The sequence below is a fragment of the Notamacropus eugenii genome, chromosome 2 (assembly GCF_028372415.1).
Source record: "Notamacropus eugenii isolate mMacEug1 chromosome 2, mMacEug1.pri_v2, whole genome shotgun sequence".
NCBI lineage: Eukaryota > Metazoa > Chordata > Mammalia > Diprotodontia > Macropodidae > Notamacropus > Notamacropus eugenii.
In genome coordinates, this window is record NC_092873.1 from 26,228,792 (window position 1) to 26,252,211 (window position 23,420).

Sequence of the window (23,420 nt, forward strand, 5' to 3'; positions counted from 1 at the left end):
GGAAATACCTGTTCACCAACAAAGTACCGTTCTGTGGTCTTATTTTTTTCCCTTTTTTGGGCATTTTCCCATCCAGTTACTTGACTTCTGAAACCTTTGCCAAGAGTAGGGTCCTAGTGCTCCTTCTCACCCCAGGACCTTGCTCAGAGTTGAGATTCAGATCAGCTTCTCAATTCCCCCAAACACTTTAAGCTGAGCCACTCCCACAAAGGAACCTGCTGCTGACTTGGCCACGCAGCCCTGCAGCCCCCACTGCTGTTGCTGCTGCCGTGGCTGCCTGCGGCCCATGCTAGGGGGGACCCTGCTCCCCTCTTGCCCAGCTGGGAAAGCCCTCTCATTGACCTTTGAAGCTTTCTTTGGTGCTTGTGGGTTAAGGCACCTAAGACCCTCCCTGTTGGGGATTGTGCCCCAGAGACCTGTTCCAGTTCTGTTCCTCCCAATGCCGTGTGGCCAGAGTTGGGCTCCGCTCCACTCAGCATCCCATGGGATAGACCTTTCATGTCAGCCTTCCAGTTTATCTTTGGCTGGAGATCTCTTTCGCTCTGTTGTTCTGTGGCTTCTGCTGCTCTAGAGTCATTTTTCACAGGTATTTTATGTGCTGTGGTTGAAAAGCTATAGTATATGCGTCTTTCTACTCTGTCATCTTGGCCCCATCTCCCTGTCCCTCTATTTCTTAGCCAGTACAAGATTGTTTCAACAATTACCAGTGTATAATACAGTTTGACATCTGAGACAGCTAGACCACCTTTCTTTACATTTTTCGTTTCAACTTGACTTTATTTGTGTGAGTGGTTTGTAGTTATATCCATACAGTTCCTGGGTTTATCTAGGCAGGGAGAATCACAAGTATTTTATATTGTCTGCAATAATTTTAAATGGCATTTCTCCTTCTGTTGCTTGCTCCTGGACTTTCTTGGTAATCTATAGAGATGCTGATGATTTATGTGGGTTTACTTTGTGTCCTGCAACTTTGCTAATGTTGTTAGTTATTTCAATCAGTTTTTTAGTTGATTCTCTAGGATTCCCTAAGTATAACAACATATCACCTACAGAGAGTGATAATTTTGTCTCTTCTTTGCCCATTATAATTCAATTCATTTCTTTTTCTTGTCTTATTGTTATAACTATCATTTCTAGTACGGTATTAAATGGTAGAGGTGATAATGGGCACCCTTACTTTACCCTTAATTTTATTGGGAAAGCTTCTAGCTTATTTCTATCACGTATTATGTTTGTTGATGGTTTTAAATAAATATTAGTTATTATAAGGTAAGTTCCATTTATTCCCAAGTTCTCTAGTGTTTTTAATTAGCATGTTTGTCATATTTTGTGAAAAGCTTTTTCTGCATATGTTGAGATAATCGTATGATTTATGTTGGATTTGTTATTAATGTGGTCAATTATGATGACATTTTCCCTAATATTAAACTAGCTTTGTATTCCTGGTATAAATTCCACCTAGTTATAGTGGATGGTCCTTCTGATATGTTGTTGTAATTTCCTTGAAAGTATTTTCTTTAAGATTTTTGCATTAATATTCAAGAGGTAGATTGGTGTATAAATTTATTCCTCTGTTTGTTGTTTTCTGGCATTTTTTAGTTGTATGCCCAATTCATTGATTTGTTCTTTTATTGATGTAAGTAATTAGAGGTATTACTTTGCTCTTAAGTATCACTTTCACTGAATTCCATAAATGTTGCTAGGTTGTCTCATTTTTGTCATTTTCTTTAATGAAATTATCCAATCTGCTTGTTATTTCTTATAGCACATTTAATAACCATTTACAATCATAGACTATAACTTGTTCAGTCATACCCCTGTTGATGGGTGTTCCATCAATTTCCATTGCTTAGCCACTAAGAAAGGAACTACTCAAAATATTTGGTTGAAATAGGTTCTTTGCCCACATCTCCATTCTTCGGAAGTGCAATTCTGAGTTGCAAAATACAACAGACTCTCCACATGGAAAACAGAACCAAAACATTTATTTAGACACCAGAAAGCCAAATCCATCATGGTAACAAAGATATCTATGTACAGTAACAATGCAGAGGACAACACCATCACAAAGCCTTCCCCCTACTAGGCTTCCCATAAACCAGCTCCAATAAACAACATGACAAACAAGCTCTTTCACTCACACTAGCTTGTTCACCTGCACCCTTCCTAGCTCTGACTGCTCTCATGACTAACTTCCTCTCAGCTCTGCTCTAGCTCCTCTTCTTCCTTTTCCACCCATTCAGCAAGCTCCTCCCACCACAGGCTCCATGTGACTCAGATGTCCATGTAATCCAGGCAGGTCACAAGGGCCTATTAATGAATGAGAAAGATTTCCCCATTTAAATTATTATTACAGATGTGAGATGTTGGTCTATACCTAGTTTGTGCTCTTTTGTTTTCCACCTGTCCCAGCACTTTTTGCCAAAGAACGAGATTTTATGCCCAAAGCCTGGGTCCTTGAATTTATCGAACACTAGATCACTAGAGTCAGCTACTGCTACTGTGTCTTGTGTCCGTAACTGATTCCACTGATCCACCACTCTATTTCTTAGGGAGTAAGAGATTGTTAGAGATGAACTGGACATGCAAAAAACTATCAAGGAAATTGTATGGAAATTGAGTTTAGAAGAGGGAGGGCATTATATATTCATTTCCTTGAATGATTGGGTTTCTAGTATGGCTACTGGAAGACTACAATACGTTCCGAATAATGGAAGCATCTTATAGTGTTCGGAATTTTGGATCTCCCACACCACCATTCCCTGGCCATGTGACTTGACATTCTCTTCTCTGATAGGCTTTCCTTCAAACAGCTCACTGACTGTGCTAGGTCATAACCCTGATTACCCAAAAGGCGAAACAGACCTTCCTTGTTTCCCACAAACTCCTCCCTTTTTCTCTTTATTAAAATTTCTTTTTCCACATCTAAATCTAATCAATACCTCCTCCCTTTCTTTCCCCTACAAATTCTTTCCTTCATCTATCTCCCCTTTGTATGAGTATGGGAAGGGAGCAAAGTTGACCAACGCATTGACAAGTTACAAGGGGGTAGTCCTCTTTCATAAGTACAGATCCAGAGACTCAGAAGAAAATGACAAACCAATGAATTCTCATTTTAGAAGTTTCATCTCATACAGCAGTCTGGGGAAGAGCATCATCCAGGGCAATTTTCTGGTCTGAATGCTCGTTCAAGCTGTCTTCAGCACAGCATCTCAGCTTCTTCTTCCCTTTATATTCTTGTAGAAATCCAGATGTCCACTCTCCTACAAAACTGACCTTGATACAATATTAGATTACCATTCCTAAGTTTTATACTCTTATCACTCTTAAAAAATCAAAATTGGAACTTTGGCCAGTTATCATGTTTAAGAAATTCACATTAGATCCCAGTTTCTGCATTTATTTCTCCCATCAGGAGGATGAGATTTCACTAAGAAATTAATAACAGGCTCCAGTACATTTATAAATACAATTGGTAATCATTTTTAACACAACACATACCATGTCATAAGAAAATTTCAACTTCAGGTCATGTGAGGCTTCTTTTAAAGCATTTACAATATAGACTCCAAATAATTTTTCTTTTAACATTAACCAACGGAGAAAAAAATAATAATTACTATGTATGCTAACCTTACAGGCCTGCAATCTAAATTTTTCTTTGCTATTACTAAGAATTAGAGGACTCTAACTTATTGCTGTTAGTCTAAAATCCTAAGCTTAATTTTTGGGCTTAACCTCAATAAATCTGTTATTTAATAGATCTGGTATTATGCTTACAAATTTTTTGATTATAGGCCATTGCCACTAAGAGTAGGGACATTTCAGTAATTCTTATTTTCTCAATAGGAATTCTATAACACAGAAACACAGAATTTATAACAGCTTCTTAACCGATTCGTCATTAATTTAACAAGGCAATTCCTAATATAACGACATTTAGATAAATTATTTTTTCAACAATCTTGTTACATACTTACAACAAGTCATTACCCATTTAGGTGAATGCATTTCCACATCACCTTACATAGAAATTCATCTCTTTGCCACCTGTGAACCCACTCTTATCACGTGAGAATCATTTAGTATAACTTTCTGATCATAAAAATTTCCTATAAAAGAAAAAAAGGGACAATGTCATATATTTTAACAGAAGGAAAGACTTCCTTAGCTCTACTAGATTCTAAGAATAAGTTGGTATCTGACAGCCAATTATGTGATCACTAGGTGATGAAAGCAGGGCTTAAGAGTAATCAGTTGGGGGAATTTTTCCTTTTTCAAAAAGACAAGTTATTGGAAAATAGAGCTAGGAAGATCCTACCTCAAGGTCTTCAAAACTCTCTTCAAATATCTCAGCCTGCAGTTGTTGGCTTTATGGTAACTCAGACAACTTATTCATGTAATCAGAGCTTAAAATAAAAGTAAATTGTAGTCCCATAAAGTCTTAAATAGAAAATAAATATTGGCTTTGTATCCTTTCAGATAAAGTCATCTCAAATTTTTTTGAACTATTAACTATTAAATCAAGTTAACCATAAGACAAGATGGCTCATAAGTTATTATTTTTTAACTCTCAGTACTGGAATCACCTTCCAGCTTAAGCAAAGCAAAGAGGTTAATAGCTAACCTTACAGGCTGATGTTTCATAAACTTGTTCATTCTCCATAATTATACTCACTCTGGAAGAATGAGATACTTCAGAAATTAAATTTTTTTAGCCAAGATTTCAAATGGAAAATCTACCATTATCTAGCAAACATCAGCATTTTCACTGCTTATTTACAACCAAATACAAATGTCAAATTATCAGATTTCTATCACATCTTCCTAAAACCCCAATCTATATATAACAAAATCCAAATTTAAAAATTGTGTGACAATTACATTAGATTAATGTCGCATCTAACATATGTCCATCCTTGTGTCAAGCACTGTGCACTCATAAATGTTAAACAGCAATATCTTTTTTGGCTTAATCCTGATCAGAAAAGCATTCTCAGATGCCGCCCTTTATTTCTTCAGGACAGATTTTGACTTGAATCATATCAAATCTGGATTTATAATCACTAATGATAAACATTTTAGCCTTTTTTTCTTAAGTCAAATACTCTTGCTACTTAAAAGAAAACTTCCCTTGAAGGAACACATGTTGGCCATTCTCAGCTCTGAAAAGCCTTTTCCCTTTTCACCCTACTTCCTTAAAGAGCTGAAACACAGTCTTCAGGCTCCTCTCCCTGTTTGGAGGCTTACCAGACAAGGAGTTCTCCCAGTCTCATTCCAGCTTTTGAATCAGATTGGAGGAGGAGCACATGGACACTCTGCTATTCCATCCATATCCTTCTCCCTTGGGAATTTCAGGCTCACTCCTCTGAAACTGATGGGGGGAGGGTGGAGAAGGGGAAGATAACGGGGAAACCTTTCTGGCTGACTGCATTTGCAATCTAAAGAAACACTTCACAAACACACTCAGACAAGACATTTAACAAAGCATTATTAATTTCAAATTTGAATTCAGACCTGGTCAAAAGCTTGTGGTTCCTATACGATTTTAAAGATTAAATTCCTCCTTAATAAGTTCACTCCAGCTTCCAGGACAAACAAGAACCTAGAGGTCATTTGTTTATCCCGATACCAGATGACTTAGGAAAATGCTGGCCGCTGTTGAGACTAAAATCCCTGGGCCACAGTAATCAACATGGTCCTTTTGACCTGGAAAAGTGCTCCCAATATGCCCAGGGACTCTCCTTCCTTCCATTGCTTGAATTCCTGGGATTCTGTTCAAGTTCTCTCATTAGCTTTAGGGCCAACAAGGAAACTCCTGGACAGGGGTATGACCAACAAAGAGTTTGCCATACCAAACTTCATTCCATCAATAGAAGACCTACCTAGACTGCAAGTCCACAGAGTGACCTGATCTTTGGCCAGTATACTGGCTCATCTGGTCTGCCAGAAAATTTTGCTCCCCAATTTCTCTGGACTCCTTGCCTGTGGTCCAATGTTGCGTGCTTGAACTAGAGTATATTTAACTTACAGGGACTGTATTTTTTTTTTTTTACAGGAGTGCTCTCCCTGTGTTTCCTCACTCCATCAAGTCAACAAATCTAGCCCCATGTTGGATGCCAAATTGTTAGAGATGAACTTGACACACAGAAAGATATCAAGGAAAATGTGTTAAAATGGAGTTCAGAGGAGGAAGGACCTTCTACATTCATTCCCTTGAGCGAACAGATAGTTTCCAGTATGGCTACCAGAAGACTAAGACATTCAGAATAATGGAAACGTCTCATGTGCCACCCTCCTCTGGCCATGTGACTTTATGTTCTCCACTCTGATAAGCTTCCTCTCAAATAGCTCCTCAGGCCTGCACACAAGTTTCTGACCTTTCCCTGACCTTGCTAGATCATAACCCTTGATGACCCAAATCTGTGGAAACATAACTTCCTAGTTTCCCACAGGATGGTTGGGATACCTGCCACTTCATGATAATTTTGACAGCTGGTACAATTGGATGCATTGTGGCTTGAAGGTTATTGTATCCCTCCCCTCCCTGGAGGGTCCTTCTCTGTATACCTTGTTTTCTTTTGGCTCTGCCAGGTTTCCATCTTTAAGTGGCCAGGCCTGAGGACTGAACCTGCATCCAGTAGAATGCAAGGAAAGAATTCTGTCCTGAGCCAAAGGTCCATGGTTCAGCCATTCAGTCCAGGGCCCATCTGGCCCTGGAGGGAGATTTCCTCCCTCCTTATAGGTAATGCTTTTCCCTTGGGACCACCTGGTTGTCCCTACGAGCAGTCTGAGACTTTCCCCTTCTCACATGGCTGACCTGACCACCATCTGAGCCCCCTGCTCCTGAACCTGTATCCTCTAGCCCTTCTCAAATCCTAGACCCCAGGACCAAGGCCTGTCATGCCTGTCTTGCTCTCTGGCAGCCTTCTTCTCGCCAAGCCCCACCTCTTCTCATCAAGTTCAAGGTGGACTCATACGGAAGGTGGGCTTCCTAAAAAGGCCGAGCCAAACACTTTTCTTTCTGCACCTCCATCCAAAATCAACAGAAGTATATTCTGATGAAGGGAAAAGAGTCCTTTACCCTTTAATTGGGCTTCTTGACTTATCTTGAAAACCAAAAGGCTCCATGACTTGAATCCAAGATCTTCCTCCTCTCCTTTCTTTGCTTCATCTGCTTTTCTAATGTTTCATGCACTATCAGTTTATTGGACTCATTACTGCCCCTTGAGCCATGGTGGCCTCTTGTCCCCCTGTCACTGATCTCCTTTTTCCTTTGCTTCACTATAGCCACGATACTGATGACCTTTCTTTTCTCCAAAGAAGTCTTGTTGGTACCTTGTCTGAAGATACAAAGAATCCATTGGCCATTGGAAGGATTGAGCATTTGAGTGGCAATCTACTTTCCTGAAATTGGCCCAGTCATGAACACTACTGCCTTGGTTCTCTGTTTGTCTGAGTATGTGTAGATATTACTGTGAAAATGAAGATGGAGCCCAGCAGAAAGAAGGCCTGTCATGTGCTGCCTGGAGACTTACTGAATTAGCTGCTCTTGTTGGGATCTCATGGTTATCCCCAATGGAAATGTGGCTTCATACTTCTCCTCGGGGTGGAGTTGAGTGAGTGTTTGCCATTAGTCCTTTGTGAGTAGGATTCTCTTTCCCACAAGTCTGGGACTTGTCTTGTAAATGTCTTTACTGATGCTAGGCCATGGGCTAGGGAAGGTATGTCATTAACCCCTGGAGAGATGACTCTGACTGCCTTTGCCTATGCCTCTTGCTTCCGTTCCTTTCCCTTGTCTTGTTGATAAAGCTGGCTTTTCTAGAGCTCTGTCACAGGAGATCAAGGGGAGAGGCCCTCAGCTGATAAGGGACTTCTCCAGTATTTCCAGTTATCAGAGATGCTGTCACTTGGTCTGGGGTACTATTTGTGGATAACTCCCAGGAAAAGAGTTTTCTTTGCACCCCTTTTAAACTCTTTACAAAAACACAGAAATGAGTGGACCACACTGCTAAGACTTTTCTCCCCTAGATTTCTGTATATTATATGTGTCAGTTCTCCTCCCAAGTAAGAGTTATTCCACAGAGATTTTCTATCTTCCCGGACAATGGAAAAATGTTCAGGGAACTATCCTTACATTCTCCACAGCAGATCTCACTAAACTTTTATGAAAGAATGGCTGTGGCCTTTGGCTTTCATTCTGTTTGACTTCCTTTGTCATTATTCCTTCCTGGTGGTTTTCAATTCATTTTTCTGCCTGGTTAGACTCTCCCAGGTTTTGTTATCACTTCTATAACAATCATTTTTTTCGTGAAGGAATTTAGTTAACTGCTCACCCCCCCCCCTCCCTCTTCTTGTTTCCCTCTCTCCCCCTTCTTCTTCTTCCTTTCCCTCTCTCTCTGTGTCTCTCCCCATATCTCCATGTCTCTATCTCTCTCTTCTAACTCATCATAAGTAGTCGTTTTCAACAGGGTGGATAGGTCCATTTTCTGATAACATCAAACAGGTCAGTACATACAGCTTCTCCACACAGAGAGTCCCAACAGATGGGAAACCAACACCAGAATGGGTAAAAGCAGATTCAGCTCAGTGGGATGAGGACTCAGTGAGGTGGCCACACTGAGGTTCTAAGTATCAGGCGCGCTATGCCAAGAGGGAGGAGGCATGGCTCCTTTGTGGTTGGTCTGACAGTTGTACAGGTCTTTTAATAGAATTCAAAATCATTAGGAATCAGAGGAAGAACGAGTCCATCATGCCTGTGCATGCATCCTTATGAACCCCTGGCTTGCTGTACAGGGGCAGGAATGAGACATTGGGGCACCCCTGGAGCACTGGGTATATTCTTTGAGGTACAAGGAGTCCTTAATCCCTCTACTGCCAAGTCATATGTGCCCAGAATGGAGTCTAAAACCATGAGCTTTTGGCATTGTGATGATCACCCTGGAGAAGTCACTCAGTGTTGGTGAAACCCAGTAGGAAGGTGCAAAATGGGATAGTTCTGGGCCAGTGCCCCACAGTTTCCCAATGGGTCAAGACCCTAGAATGGGCCTGCCTGTAAGCTGCTGCTGAAGCATTCAGGGAGCAGGATGCAGGTCACCCTAAGGGATTTGTCAAGGCAAAAGAGACATTTTCAGAGTTAAGGGTAGATTTTATTGAAAAGAAATAATTGCCCAGGTTCCCATGGATAGGAATAGATGATCAAGCCAGGCAAGGAAACTTTTGAGGAGAGAGCTGGGAGTCCTGGAATGAGGGTTGCTGATGGGCAGCTCAGGAATTCCCAGAAATGGCCCAGCATCTGGTGGTAGGGCAAATGATCCTTTGGAGATGCCAGAAGTTTTCCAGGGTGTCTGGGTGGTGTACTGGGCAGCCCCTGGGTATGTTCTTCTGCAGTGTGTTGTCCCCTTGTCCAGGAAGGGCAGCATGTAAGGATGTGGGATTGGGAGGGCCCCTGTGCCAGGGCAGCTTCATGGGTAGCCATAGAGAACACCAAAATTGGAAATCATGTTTCCCTGATGATGCAAGGGCCTGGGAAATCAGCAAGGAAGCTGAGGAGTGGTGCTGGTGGGAGCTGGGACTGGAGGATGGATGTTGGAGAGGGGCCTGTTTTCCTAGGGGTCTCATGGGAAGTCCAAGTGGTAAGTATCAGATCTTACACTGGCAGCACACTGGACCACAGCAGCTGGACTGGCAGCAACAGGGCTTGCAGCAGCTGGACTGGCAGCAGCAGGGCTTGCAGCAGCTGGACTGGCAGCAGCAGGGCTTGCAGCAGCTGGACTGGCAACAACCTCCACAGCTGGAGCCACAGCCTCCACCACAGCTGGAGCAAGAGCAGGCTGGCACACAACAGCAGACAGGCTTGCAGCAGCTGGACTGACAGCAGCCTCCACAACTGGAGCCACAGCCTCCCTTGCAGCCTCCACCACAGCTGGAGCCACAGCCTCCCTTGCAGCCTCCACCACAGCTGGAGCCACAGCCTCCCTTGCAGCCTCCACCACAGCTGGAGCCACAGCCTCCCTTGCAGCCTCCACCACAGCTAGAGCAGGAGCAGGTTGGCACACAGCAGCAAACAGGTTTGCAGCAGCAAACGGGCACACAGCAGCTGGAGCCACAGCCCCCACAGCTGGAGCCACAGCCTCCTGAACAGCCAGAGCAGCACATGGTGTGGGAAGTTGGTGTACACAGGGGTGGAAGTTCTCAAGAGAGAGAGGGAGGAGGCAGTGGGTTGTGGTAGCCCCTCTCTGCCATCCAGCTTTTATATAGTGGTGCAGCAGCACTATTCATAACAAAGATCACGTGCTCACTTCCTCGTTAATGTTTCCAGCTGTCTCCTGGAGTTTTCTTTAGTTTAATTGCTGGTCACTAGACCATGGGTTGCCTCAGGCTCAGCCCAGGTGGCCTTTAATTCTTTTTATTTAAAAAATATTTATTTAAAACATTATTTCTTTTTAATTTGGACTCCTTAATTCTCTGCCTCCCTCCTGCAGCCTCCTCCAGTCACTGAGAAGAGAAGCCATGTATCAATTATTCCTGGATAATGCAAATCATGTTTCTACATTGTTTTTTTTTTTTTAAAAAGCAAAAACAATAAAGAAAGTGAGACAATTACACTCCAGCTTGCTCAGAATTAATCACTTCTGCCTCTGGAGCCGATCGCAGTTTTTCATCATAAATCTTTTGGAAGTGTCTTGGCATAAATTGAAGTGACCAAGGCTTTCACAGTTCATCATCCTTATAACATTCCTGCTCCTGTGTACAATGATCTCTAGGTTCTTCTCACTTAATTTTGCTTCAGGTCATATAGGTCTTGCCATGTTTTTCTGAAACTGTCTTCCTAGTCATTTCCCACACAACCACCATATTCCATCACAATCATATGCCACATGTTGTTCAGCCATTTCCCCATTGATAAGCTTCTCCTTGATTTCCATTTCTTTGTCACCACTGGAAGAGCTGCTATAAACATTTTTGTACGTATATGTTTTTTTCCTTTTTCTCTGATCTCTTTGGGATACAGATCTAGTAATGATATTTCTGTGTCAATGGGTATTCACAGTTTTATAACCTTTGGATTTAGTTCCAAATTATTCTCCAGAATGATTGAGCCAGTTCACAACTCCATCAAGAGTGTATTAATGCATCTATTTTTTCCTCATCCCCTTTAGTATTTGTCATTTCTGATAAGTCTGAGATAATTTGCATTTATCTAATCAATATTGATTTAGAGCTTTTTTTTATTCATATGACTATAGGTAGCTTTGAGTTCTTCTTCTGAAAACTGCCTGTTCATATCCTTTGACCATTTGTCAATTCAGATTTTCCGACCTTCTTGTCGGGGCAGCCTCGGAGGGGCCTGGGAGCCCTGCAAGCTGGACTGGCAGTCTTTCTTTTTCACTTTCCTTCTCTTGGGTTGGCACACTGGTGAGCAGCGAGCTTTGTGCTTAGGGCTGGCAGGCATGAGAAAGCAAAACCTCCCAATGAAGTTATGAGCAGATTGATTCATTCAGATGTCTCAGAAAGGGCACCTACACAAAGAAGCACATTGGCTCCTGTTATTCGACTCCCCTCCATGAAAGGTTTTCTTGTGCAAACTGCTCAACAATACCATTTACTCCTTGAATGGTGGCTACTCAAAGGAGGCACTTGGTGAAATACTTCAACCCTCATATTAACCTGTTATATCTGTAAAGGGTATCTCATCAAGCCAACTACTGTGACAGAGTGTTTCCATACTTTTCGTAAGATTTGCATAGTCCAACACTTTGAAGATAGTAATGATTGCCCAAAGTGTGGCAATAAGGTTCATGAGACAAATCCATTAGAAATGTGATGACTGGACAATACAATAGAGGAAATTATATTTAAGCTGGTTCCTGGACTACAAGAACAGAAACTTGAGCGTGAGACAGAATTTTGGAAGAAAAAGAAGACCCAAGAAAATGGACAAGATGAAACTTCAAAAGCTAACAAACAACCCAAAGTAGAAGAAAGTGATGAAAATCAACGTGATAAAGGAATATCATAGAAGTGACTCACAAATTGCCATCTGTCTCAATTGCTTACATAATAAAGGCAATCAGGGGACAATGTGGTAAAGGATTTAATGAAGAAATTTATCTGATGTTCTACATGTGTGACTGTGGAAACTATTAAAAAAATTTCTAAGTTTAAAGTTAAAGCTTCCAAATTCTTATGAGCTGGATGTACTATGCAATGATGAAACTATGGGGAAGGACCACACTATGGAATTCATCTATATGACAAGATGGCGACTAAGAGGTGAAAATTCTTATGCCTTGGTATTGCAGTATTGACCAAGAATTGATTTTGGTTAAACCAAAGGGCATAAATCCCACCAAGAGGAATCATGCACTATTTATTTAGCCACCAACACATTGCACAATAGATGGATGTGTTGGACTAGGGGGACACAATTAGAATTTCAGCATGCAAATAAGAATATTGTCTTTCTTTAAATTGTCAACTGAATCTTTGTCATTTCTACTGAGAACAAACCAAGTGCCATTCGGCTACTGAAACCTCTGCACAAGATATCGGAGCTGTCCAGCCACTGCATTTCAAGTCATAGCTGAAACCAGTCCAGTGTATCACCAGTATTCAATTCATTGACTCTTTTGTGCACCTATTCCAAGATTACACTAATATTGGTGTTGATTACGCTAGGAAATGACAGTGTTCAGTCTTTGTGGGGCTGCAGTTTTCACATATTTACTATTTTATTGATTATTGTTTAAAATGATAGTACTGTATGAGAACTTAATGATTATATTTTGGAATTATTTTGTATAGGAAATATACTTAGAAAAGTGGTTACCATGCTGCTATACTGTACTTGTTAAAAATTGCCATGTGTACAAGTAGAGTTTCCTCATATACAAGAGTCCTTTTTTCAGTGAATATTAATTATTCTTTAGATAACATGAAAACAACATAATTATAGTAAAAAAAAAAAAAAGGACCAGATTTTCTATTCAATTCTGCTCTCTTCATCAGGAATGCTTAAAACTCCTTTCTTTCATTAAAATACATTTTTCCCTTGAAGGATTACACTCAGTTTTGCTGGTAGGTGATTCTTGATTGTGGTCCTAGCTCCTTTGTCCTCTGGAATGTCATGTTCCAAGCCTTTCTCTCCTTTAATGTGGAAGATGCTATATCTTATGTGATTTTGATGGTGGCTCCATGATATTTGAATTGTGTCTTTCTGGCTGCTTAAAATATTATCTCTTTGATTTGGGAGCTCTCTAATTTGGCTCTAATATTCCTGGGAATTTTTATTTTGGCATCTCTTTTGATCAATTTCTATCTTATCCTCTGGTTGTCTACGATCTTTCTTTAATCGTGGATTTCAAGTAGTCCAATAATTTTAAAATTATCTTTCCTTGATCTCCTTTCTGGGTCACTTGTTTTTCCAATGAACTATTTCACATTTTCTTCATTTTTTATTCTTTTGACTTTGTTTTATTATTTGTTGATGTCTCATGGAGCTAATTGCTTCCACTTACCCAATTCTAATTTTTAAGAAATTATTTTCTTTTGTGAGATTTAAAATTTTTTCAAATATTTATTTTTTTCCAATTAAATGTAAAATTTCTTAACATTTGAATTTCTAAATTTTGACTTTCATATCCTCTCCCTCCCTCCTCTCCCCCTTCATTGAGAAGACAAAGCAATTTGATATAATTTATACATATGCAGTCATGCAAAGCACATTTTCATATTAGTCATGTTTTGAAAGAAAACACAGACCAAAACCCCCCAACAAAAACAAAGTTAAAAAAAAAGGATGCTTCAATCTTCACTCAGACTTCCATTAGTTCTTTTTCTACAAGTGGACAGCATCCTTCATCATATTGTCTTAGATAACCTTCAGTGAGATTTTGCACTTCTTTTTCCACTTTTAATTTTTCTTTTTTTTCTATGATTCTGCTTTTTAAAGGGTTCTTTTTTTTCAGTGATTTTTTGTGCCTCTTTTACTATTAGGTCAATTCTGGTTTTTAAGAGATTATTTTCTTCAGTAATTTTTTTTGTGTGCCTCATTTACCAACCCATTAACTATCTTTTCATTCTTTTCTTGCATCACTTCCATTTCTTTTCTCAACTTCTCCTCTACCATTCTTATTTCTTTTTAAAATATTCTCCTAGGAATTCTTGTTGGACTTGGGTCCAATGAGCATCTTTCTTTGAGGTTTTGTTTGTGGCTGTTTTCACATTTTTGTCTTCTTCTGAGTTTATGTCTTGGTCTTCCCTGACACTGTAGTAGATTTTTACGGTCAAATTCTTTCTTGATGTTTGCTTATTTTTTTCCAGCCTATGTCTTGACTTTGAAGTTTATGTCATGTGGGATGGAGGAAGGCACTGATTCAAACTTCAGACTTTTTCATTCTGCTATTTTCTGAGCTAGTTCTGGGATTGTGCAAGCTTTTGTTGCTTCTAAGTGGTGTGATCCTAAGAGAGCAGTGGTCACTACTTGCTTGGTCTATGCTCTGACTTTTACCAAGGAAGGGTCCCTGATTCCTTGCAGTTGTACTCCTCAATGCTCCTCTCTGTAAGCCTGTGACTAGGATCCCTACTCCTTTGGGTTTTTTGTTTGCTTTGTTTTTTAGGCAATCAGGGTTGAGTCACAGGGTCACACAGCTAGTAAGTGTCTGACATTAGTTCCTCCTGATTCCAAGACCCATGCTCTATCCACTGCACCTCCTAACTGTACTTCCCATCTTGTGACCAACCCCTAGTGCTCCTCTACATCCTGGAACTAAGACCCAGAACTGCTTATGGGCAATCCAGTTGCCATTAAGCTTTACCTGTAGCAAGTGTCAACAAAGGCAGTTGGCAGACCAGTTGTCTGATCCCCTCATGGTCTCTAGGCTAAGAGCTCCTGAAGCTGCAGCTACTGCCTACTGCCACCACTGCACGTGTGGACTTTAGACAGACCTCTACCCTGGTATTACAGACTTCTCCTGCCAACCTTTTAGGTTAGGATAGAAAAAAGTCTCACTCTGAAGTTTTGTTGACTCTGCCACTCCAAAATTTGATTTAAGGAGTCATTTGCTTCAGCTGGGTGTCTGTCCTAATTCCCCATCTTGCTTTCATTCCTTTTCACAAGAGGAGTTGGTCTAAGATTTATGGTGTCTATCATAAGAGACCTTCTGCCCATTTGTAATTGGGCTTTTTCAAGGGCTGGTTTATTGCTCTGGTGGTGGGGATGGTGTTTACACCATTTCCTGGGAACTTCACTTGGTATGCTCAAATCCAGAAGGGTATTTTCAGCCCCTTAGCTCAGTATCCTGCACACATTTTGTCATCTTTTTCAGGACAGACCTCACCTGAATTCTCAGTGTCTTCCCAGAGCTTGATCTCATACATCTCACTGTAGCCTGGGCACTAGGAGGCTGTGTGTTCTAGTAGCTTCAGCTTTGGCAGCCAATTCAGTAGAAGCTGTGCAGCAGAGTGAGCTGTAATTGTGCCCATTTTAGAAGTCGTCAGTCTTCAGGGGTACTCTCCTGCCAGAAGAGGAGTATGGCTCAGTGGAGAGAAAGCTAAATTGGGAGTTAGAGGATACAGCTTGGAATTCTCTCTTTGTCATTTAGGACTTAGGTGACTTTGAATAAGTCACTTGCTTGCTTCTAGGCCTGAGTTTCTTCATCTGTAAAATGGGAGAGTTGAAGAGGATGAACTATAAGTCATTTCCAATTCTAGTTCTCTGACATAACTTTGATTTGTGTTGAAAAAGGGATTTTCGTAGAAATGAAATCTCAGATCCTTGAAATATTGGGACTGGGACTTATTCATTACAACCCAATTCCATGCCATGCTGTGCTGTACAGCTCAACTACTATCTATCCAGTGCTTACTATCTGCACAGCACTCTGGTAAGTGCTAAGAATAAGGACATGAAGATAAAACAGTCCTAGACCTCAAGAAATTTCCATGTATAACCTCTGCTTCAGAACCACAGATGTGGGCTTACACAGCCTGGATTTTTCTCTTTCAGAACTCTCAAGAGTTAGCTTTTTGGTATGGGCTCCTACCCAGATGTGACTCCCAAGAACATCAGCATTTAGCTCATTACTTGCTCTCCCTCATGGGCATTCCATTCCCCAGCAAGATCAAAACCCAACAAATCATGGGGAAAGCATATCTCCCATATCAAAGGATATCAAAAAGGCCTATATCGGGCCCATGGAGAGTCAAGAAAAATCCCCGCTTTGACTTCTATGACTTCCTTCAAGTCCCAGCTAAAATCCCAACTTCTCCTTGAAACCATTCCCAATCCCCCTTCATGCTCCTACCTCTCCTCCATGAAATACCTCGGCTTTGTCCTGCGTGGAGCTTATTTGTACATCATTGTTTCTATCTTGTCCCCCACTTTAGATTGTGAGTACCTCAAGGATAGAGACAGTCCTCTGCCACACTTTGTAATCCAAGATTTAGCACAGTGACCACCATATAGGAGAGGCTTGTTCGGTTCTAGTTGACTTGACTTGACTGAGGTACCTATCCAGTTGTGAGAGGCTTACAGTGCTCCCCTGAGGTTTGAAGACCTTGAAGGCAGAGAAAGAAGTCAGAATTCCTAAAGAACTGGTATGTCTCCCTAAATCCATACTGTCCCAATTGTTCAGTAGCAGGGATCGCAGAGTCTAGGTTTGTTCCCTCCATGGTTCACCTGTTATGCCTTCTCATTCCTTGAGTTTTCACCTTCCCCTGATCCTTGAGTCTTGAGTTGCCTGCTGGATTAGCATCTCCACTCTGGAGTGTCCCATACCTCTGCTGCTGCAGCACTGCTGGTGTCCTTCCCACTAGGTTCTCCACCTCTTTTGAGGCCATTTGTGGCTTGGACTTTTTTTGATCTCTCATTCCCATGCCTCCAGGGTACAGTGACTTTGCTTGGTTTTTAACCAACATGATGTGGCTTTAGCTGACCTTTCCAGTCTCAGTGCGCAGCACTTTCTTTGTAAGGCACCTGTGTTCCTTCCAAACTGGCCCAAGCAGCATCTCCATTTTGGTCTCCATGTCTTTGCCCAGGATATCCCCTCTCCTTGGGAATCCCCTACTCAACACCACTGCTTGGAAGTCCCTGTTTCCTTTCAAGATCTGACTCCTACATGAACCTTTCCTAATTCCCACAACTGTTCATACTTCCTTCCTCCTCAAATCAACATAGACTTTGGTGCCTGGCACATTGTAGGTGTTCAAGAATGTTTGTTGGATTGAATTCTCTGTTTTCATGTATCATGTTCAGTGAAATATAAATTCTTTCAGGTCAGGGAGCGTTTTTAATTTTTTCATTATATCCCTAGTCCTGTCATGATGCTTGTCACATAGTGGGACCAAAATATGTTTTGGGTAGATTGTATTTGATTAGCTATTGAAGCATCCTCCAGCTTCTGCCTGACTACACTCCCAAGCCCTTTATGCATCTGTGAAGCCCTTGCTCAGCCTACACTGACAATGTCCCTGCTTTGACTCCTAGCTGACTTAGGATGACTAAATTAGAGGGCCAGAAGCATGTGTCCATTTGGGCAGCCCTTCTTGCTGAGTCCTTTTCAGATGAGGAGAAAACATGGGACCCATTTTATTCACCTTTCCAACCCCCATCAGAGGGTCTAGAAGTACCTCTGAAGCTAACCAGTCTTAGTCCATTATATTACAGAGGAGGAGACTGAAGTGAGAGGAGCTAAGGAGCTTGTCTAACGTCACATGGGTGGTGAGTGGCAAGAAAGCACATCCTGGCTGACAAGCCTTGGGCAGAGACAGCATGCCCAGCAGCAGGCTGTAGAGAGCAGTACACGTCTGACCCTGGCCGCATGTGTTCATGTGAGGTCCACCCACAGGCCCTCTCCAGTTGTTCCATCTGCGTCTTGCCACTGAATGGCTCCAGATGGCTCCAGAGGACAAAGTGATGTTGATGACTTTGCATAGTCTTGCCTCACTTGAAGCCTGGCATCACCTCCTTGATGTCATGGTCTTCTTCAAGAATGAAGGACAAACAGCAATGAGGTCCATCCTTTATGAGAGCACCCTCCCTCAGCAGGGCATGGTATGGGGGAGCCTTTTCTCTTGACTTCATTTGCTCCAATATTCTGTTTGCAGGCCTGGGTCCTCAGGCAGCTGAATAGGGCACGTAGAGCTCAGTTCTAAGTTCTAAGTGGGTGCTGCCCACAGAGTTGATGCCTCAGATCTGGGCCAGCTTTGGGGGGGCACATTCAAGAATTTCAGTCCAATACAAAGTCACAGTCTCTATGCTCTAAAGATATAAGGGACCAAATTCTCTCAAAGACTGGAAAGTGGGGGAAACAAGAACCTGTGTGATTGTCCATTGTCAGTGTGAGCATTTACAGCTTGGAAATCAGCAAATGCTTCAGATCAGGGCCTTCTCTATCGCTTTGTTGATTGTCTAGACTAAAGAAAGTGACAGGGTGGCAAGGCGGTGCGATAGTGGACAGAGCAGTGGATCTGGAGTGAGGAAGACTCATTTCCTTGAGTTCAAATCCAGCCTCAGACACCTGCTAGTTGTGTGACCCTGGGCAAGTCACTTCACCCTGTTTGCCTCAGTTTCCTCATCTACATACAGAAGGAGTTGGAGAAGGAAATGGCAAACACTCCAGTATCTCTCCCAAGAAAAGTCCAAATGGGGTCATAGAGAGTCAGACACAACAAGAAAGCAATGGAGAAAAAGTTAACAGACTGAACTTCGAAAGGTGTCACTTGTTAATCATTACAGGACAGAAAAACACCAGAAGCTGTTTTGAGCCATGTCCTCAGAAGAACCTAGGACACCTTTGAAGAATTTAAGCAAGATGAACTCTTTGAAGAACCAGAAGAAAGTGTAAACATGAAAAGCCACAGGAATAATGAAGCACAGATGTTTAAATGCTCAACAAAATGCTCTGAGGACTAGAAGAAAATCAACAGGACCCACAACAGACTTGGGAACTTGAGACTTTAGACAAGTGACAAGCTAACAAAGCAAAACCAAAACCAACTCAGAAATAACTCAACAACTGAGAGAAACGGGAAACCTGCAGACCCAAGTGTCAGACCCACTGGAAGCCAGTGCTGACTCTTTGGGAGCGTGGAGATCCCAGGAAATTCAGCAAAAGCATCTGAACATTTTGTTCCATGAAGTCATTCTAGAGACCTTTCTAGAAATAAAAAAGATAGACAATGGGCATGGAATCTGATAACATGCCCTCCTGGTCTACTTGGCTTTGGTCACGGATCTCTTTAGGCAGGCTCTGCAGCGTTCCAGGGCCTGGTACATTCAGCCCAATGCCAGAACTCTGATACCATTCAAACTGGGCATCTTCCAAGATGGTAGAATTCGCCTGGGGTGAGCATATGTTTTCCTGCTTCCTCCTTCCTAATCCCCTCCACCTCAACATTATTTTCTATTTATTTGGCGCATATTTTGTCTATTTATCTGGGTCCATGAATTTTTTTTTTAGAACCATCTCTATTTCTTCTTGTACTGTAGCACACGAAGATGGTGAAAATAACCCAAACATTATGGCTCAGCTCTCCTAGACAGTGAACGATAGAGTGAAAGACAGATAAAAACAGTTCTGAAGCCCACCCCTCCCCCACCAGGCTGGGGGTGCTGAGAAGGATCCACCGTTAATTAGCTAGAGAAAGTTAATTAAAAAGATACTTACTAAGGTGTTCTAAAAAAACAGTTGGTACAAAACATTTCCCCACAAGTCTGGGACACCCTTTCAAACAAGTCCATACATTGTCTGGGGAGATTCCACTTGGGCTTAGAGAAAGGGGGGACTCCTAGCTCCAGTTATTGGGAGGTGCTTCCTTCCTTCATGAAGCCTTCAGGAAGCTTCTCATCAGAGCTTCAGTGAGACTGCAGAAGTCAGAAATTGTTCTTCCTTGGTCTTCCTGGGATAGACCTCTGGCACTTCACGTGGTTGAGGCAGCATGAATTTAAGGTTAGGAAAGTAAAGGAGAAAACAGGAAAGGGCTGTCATTCACCACAGAAGTTTACCTGGTGAAAATCATTCCCTCTAAGCAGGAGACTGAAAGGGCCCAGAAGATGCCTCAATCCTTTCATGTTATCGCCAAATGCAATGATGGGTATGGCAGCCAAGGACAGAAGCTGTTTAGAAAAGAGATTCATTTGTAAAATGGTATGGGGGAGGAGGGTGAAAAATTATAAATGGTTGTGGCCTCATAAAACACTGAGGAGCAGGAAATGAGCCAGCTTAGCCAATGATCCTGAGTGCTCTGAAGAATGCAGCTGGGAGGAAAGTGGAGAATGTCTGGGAATGTGGGTGGAGCATCCCACACTCACAGGATGTTCTAGACCCTGACACCCCTATGGGGTGAGAAGGTCTCTTGGACTGAGTTACCTAATCACTCACTCAAAGTGTTGCTGTCCAGTCATTTTTCAGTTGTATCCGGCTCTCTATGACCCCATTGGGGACTTTCTTCCAGAGACACTGGAGTAGTTTGCCATTTCCTTCTCCAGCTCATTTTACAGATGAGGAAACTGAGATAAAAAGGGTTGAGTGACTTGCCCAGGGTCATGCAGTTAGGAAGTCTCTGAAGTCACATTTGAACTCAGGGAGAGCTGTCTTTCGGATTTCAAGCCCAGTGCTTTGTGCACTATGGTGTCACCTAGTAGCCTCAAGGGGCATGTGAACAATTTTGAGACTAACTGAATCAATCATAGGGATAAAGTAGGAATAAATTAAATGAAGGCAGAGGAGCCACACAGTTGATGTCATACACATCCTGTAGGACTTTGGTGAAAACAGCAAGACCCTCTGGTATCTGCCACTCCAACAGCAAGTCAGACTAGGAGAGCGGAGGCAAGCTAGCTCCAAGAAAGCCCCTAAGAGGGAATTCCTTGGGAGAAGGAGAGGAAAGAGAGGGGAGACTTTGGGGCTCCTTCTTTCCCTTAACTGTACAGTGAACTTCCTCTGTGAAAGGTGAAAAGATGAGGCGTCTCCATGGGCATCAGTAGTAGTGTCCCTGAAAGAACAGGACAGCATAAAACAGGATATTGCTAAGGCTTCCAGGTGAACTCTGCTAACCCAGGGAGTTCTCCTTGGGCCTACCCCTGTCATCTAGCCTTTCCTGCCCAAATGCTGGCTGGCACCTGGCTCAGGGACTCAACTCCAACTTCATGGGTCATCTCCACAATATTCGAAAGATTTCTGCAGGCATGTGCTCCAGACAGATGTCTTTTGGAAGGGGAAGGGGAGGGGTAGGGGGGAAGGGGGTTCCGACAGATTGTTTCCCGGCCTGCAAGTGACATCCAGTGCTCCTAACAGCAAGCACCCTCTTAAAGACAAAGCAGGCGTCCTAGGCCCCTGGGGAGGGGGATGCCCAGCTCTTTCTAAGAAACCAGAACACTATCCACCAAAACATGCTCTTCGTCAGGAAAACTAGTCCATGCGCCTCAAGGGATCCCATCTCACCCTGGAGCCGGCATCCGAGAGGCCCAGGCAGTGGCCAAGGATTTGGTGTCCAGTCCTGGGATTGCCTCTCCCCGTACCCCCTCCCTGCACCTCATCCGAGTGGGAGGGGGAGCCTCCAGACTCCTCCTCACACTGACATTCCCGAAGGTCAGAGGGCAGGTGGACGGACAGACTGACACGGTCCACAGCTTTATTTCCGAGGGAGCCCAGGGTCGCCACCTACAGCTATTGTCCATACGCTGGTCAGCGCCCGAGCGCCCCCAGGCCACCGGCCCAGGACCACCCCACCCCCTGCACAGATCACCCCGGCGGCGATCAAGCAGAGGCCCCCTCGCACCACCTCATCTATTCTGCTGGCGCTGCCTAGATGGCTCTTTCTGCAGCAATTTCTGCTGTCAGACTCTGAGCTGGGTGCATTAATCTGACACCTTCCTTGCCTGCTCTCCTCTATCTTACCATAACTGCCCAAGCATATCCCCTGGAAGTTTGCTGGCCTTCTCAGGGACATGAGAGGGAAATAAAAGGGGAAGACAATTTCGAGTTCAAAACTGAAAACGAGAAGTGGTAAAAATGTTTAACATGAAACTGGAGGATAAAATATAAAAGTAACGACACATCCACTGGGTACAGGCCCAGGGTATATATCAATAAAAGTGGAAAAGTTCCCACTGATCAGATGACCACAATGACCACCTCCTTCCAGCTGCTTTGCCCATCACTGCCCTGGTGACCTCAGCCCATCCTTGCTTTCTCCCAACTTCCATGAGGGCCAGCAGTCAGAGTCACAATGCTCCCCACGTTGCACCTTGCCTCCAGCAGACATGCAAAATCCTTTCCACTTAACGCTCCAACTGTACTCTCTTGACTCTGATGGGGCATGACAGGACCCCTCTCTCCCCATGATGGCAGCTCACAAGATACCGCCTCTTTGGTCCTGGCCCCATGGGAGGCCTCTTGTCAACTCAGCCCGATCAGCTCTGCTGAACCTGGAACTCATCCAGCTGCCAGTTTGGGCTGGACTTCCTTCCTCCTCTCTTCCTTCTACAGGCAGGTAATGCCTTGTGTCCTCTCACCTGACACAGCACAGGACCAGGCTCCCTTGACACCCACATGTAGTGTTCCCCCCTTCCCCTTGAAGCAAGGTCCCTTGGATCCTTGGCCTTGTCTGCAGAAGCTTTCTCAGCCCTGCCTTGGGCATGACTCCTCTCTCACTCTGTTGACTTGGGCCATGTGAAGTGCATCAAGAGCCATACATGTCCTGCCATGCATGTGCCTGCTAGCCCCTGGCCACGAGTCTCCAGGAATCTTCTGCTTCTTCCCAGGCTTCTGGACATTCTCCATCTCCTCGGCAGCTGGTGATGAACTCAGGGAACCTGGGGGTTCCTACCTGAGCTCCCAGATGCCAATGTCCCTGTGACCAGGACCAAACATCCCCATTTGCCAATCAAAGAAGACTGGTGTGTCCAGGTGAGTCATGGGCACAAGGCCTGCTCCCAAACAAGCCAAAGTTTGATCCAAGGTGTGCAACAGGAAGCCACCAAGCCATCAGGGTCTGCCTCCTGCTTCTGCAGGCTTCAGAGTGAGGGGTAAGTGAGCATGTGCCCAGGACCATACCTGCTGCTGCACCATTGTATAAAAGTTGGGTGCAGAGAGGGGCTACCACAACCCACTGCCTCCTCCCTCTCTCTCTTGAGAACTTCCACCCCTGTGTACACCAACTTTCTCCAACCTCTCCACACCATGTGCTGCTCTGGCTGTTCAGGAGGCTGTGGTTCCAGCTGTGGGGGCTGTGGCTCCAGCTGTTGTGTGCCCGTTTGCTGCTGCAAACCTGTCTGCTGCTGTGTGCCAGCCTGCGCCTCCTCCAGCTGTGGTGGAGGTTGCAAGGGAGGCTGTGGCTCCAGCTGTGGGGGCTGCAAGGGAGGCTGTGGCTCCAGCTGTGGGGGCTGCAAGGGAGGCTGTGGCTCCAGCTGTGGG

The 23,420-nt window shown here is 43.4% G+C and overlaps 1 pseudogene; it reads left to right on the forward strand.

Moving 5' to 3' along the window:
* Positions 1–11,616: 11,616 nt before the first annotated feature.
* Positions 11,617–12,332, forward strand: LOC140522553 (polycomb group RING finger protein 5 pseudogene; annotated as a pseudogene).
* The last annotated feature ends 11,088 nt before the right edge of the window (positions 12,333–23,420 follow it).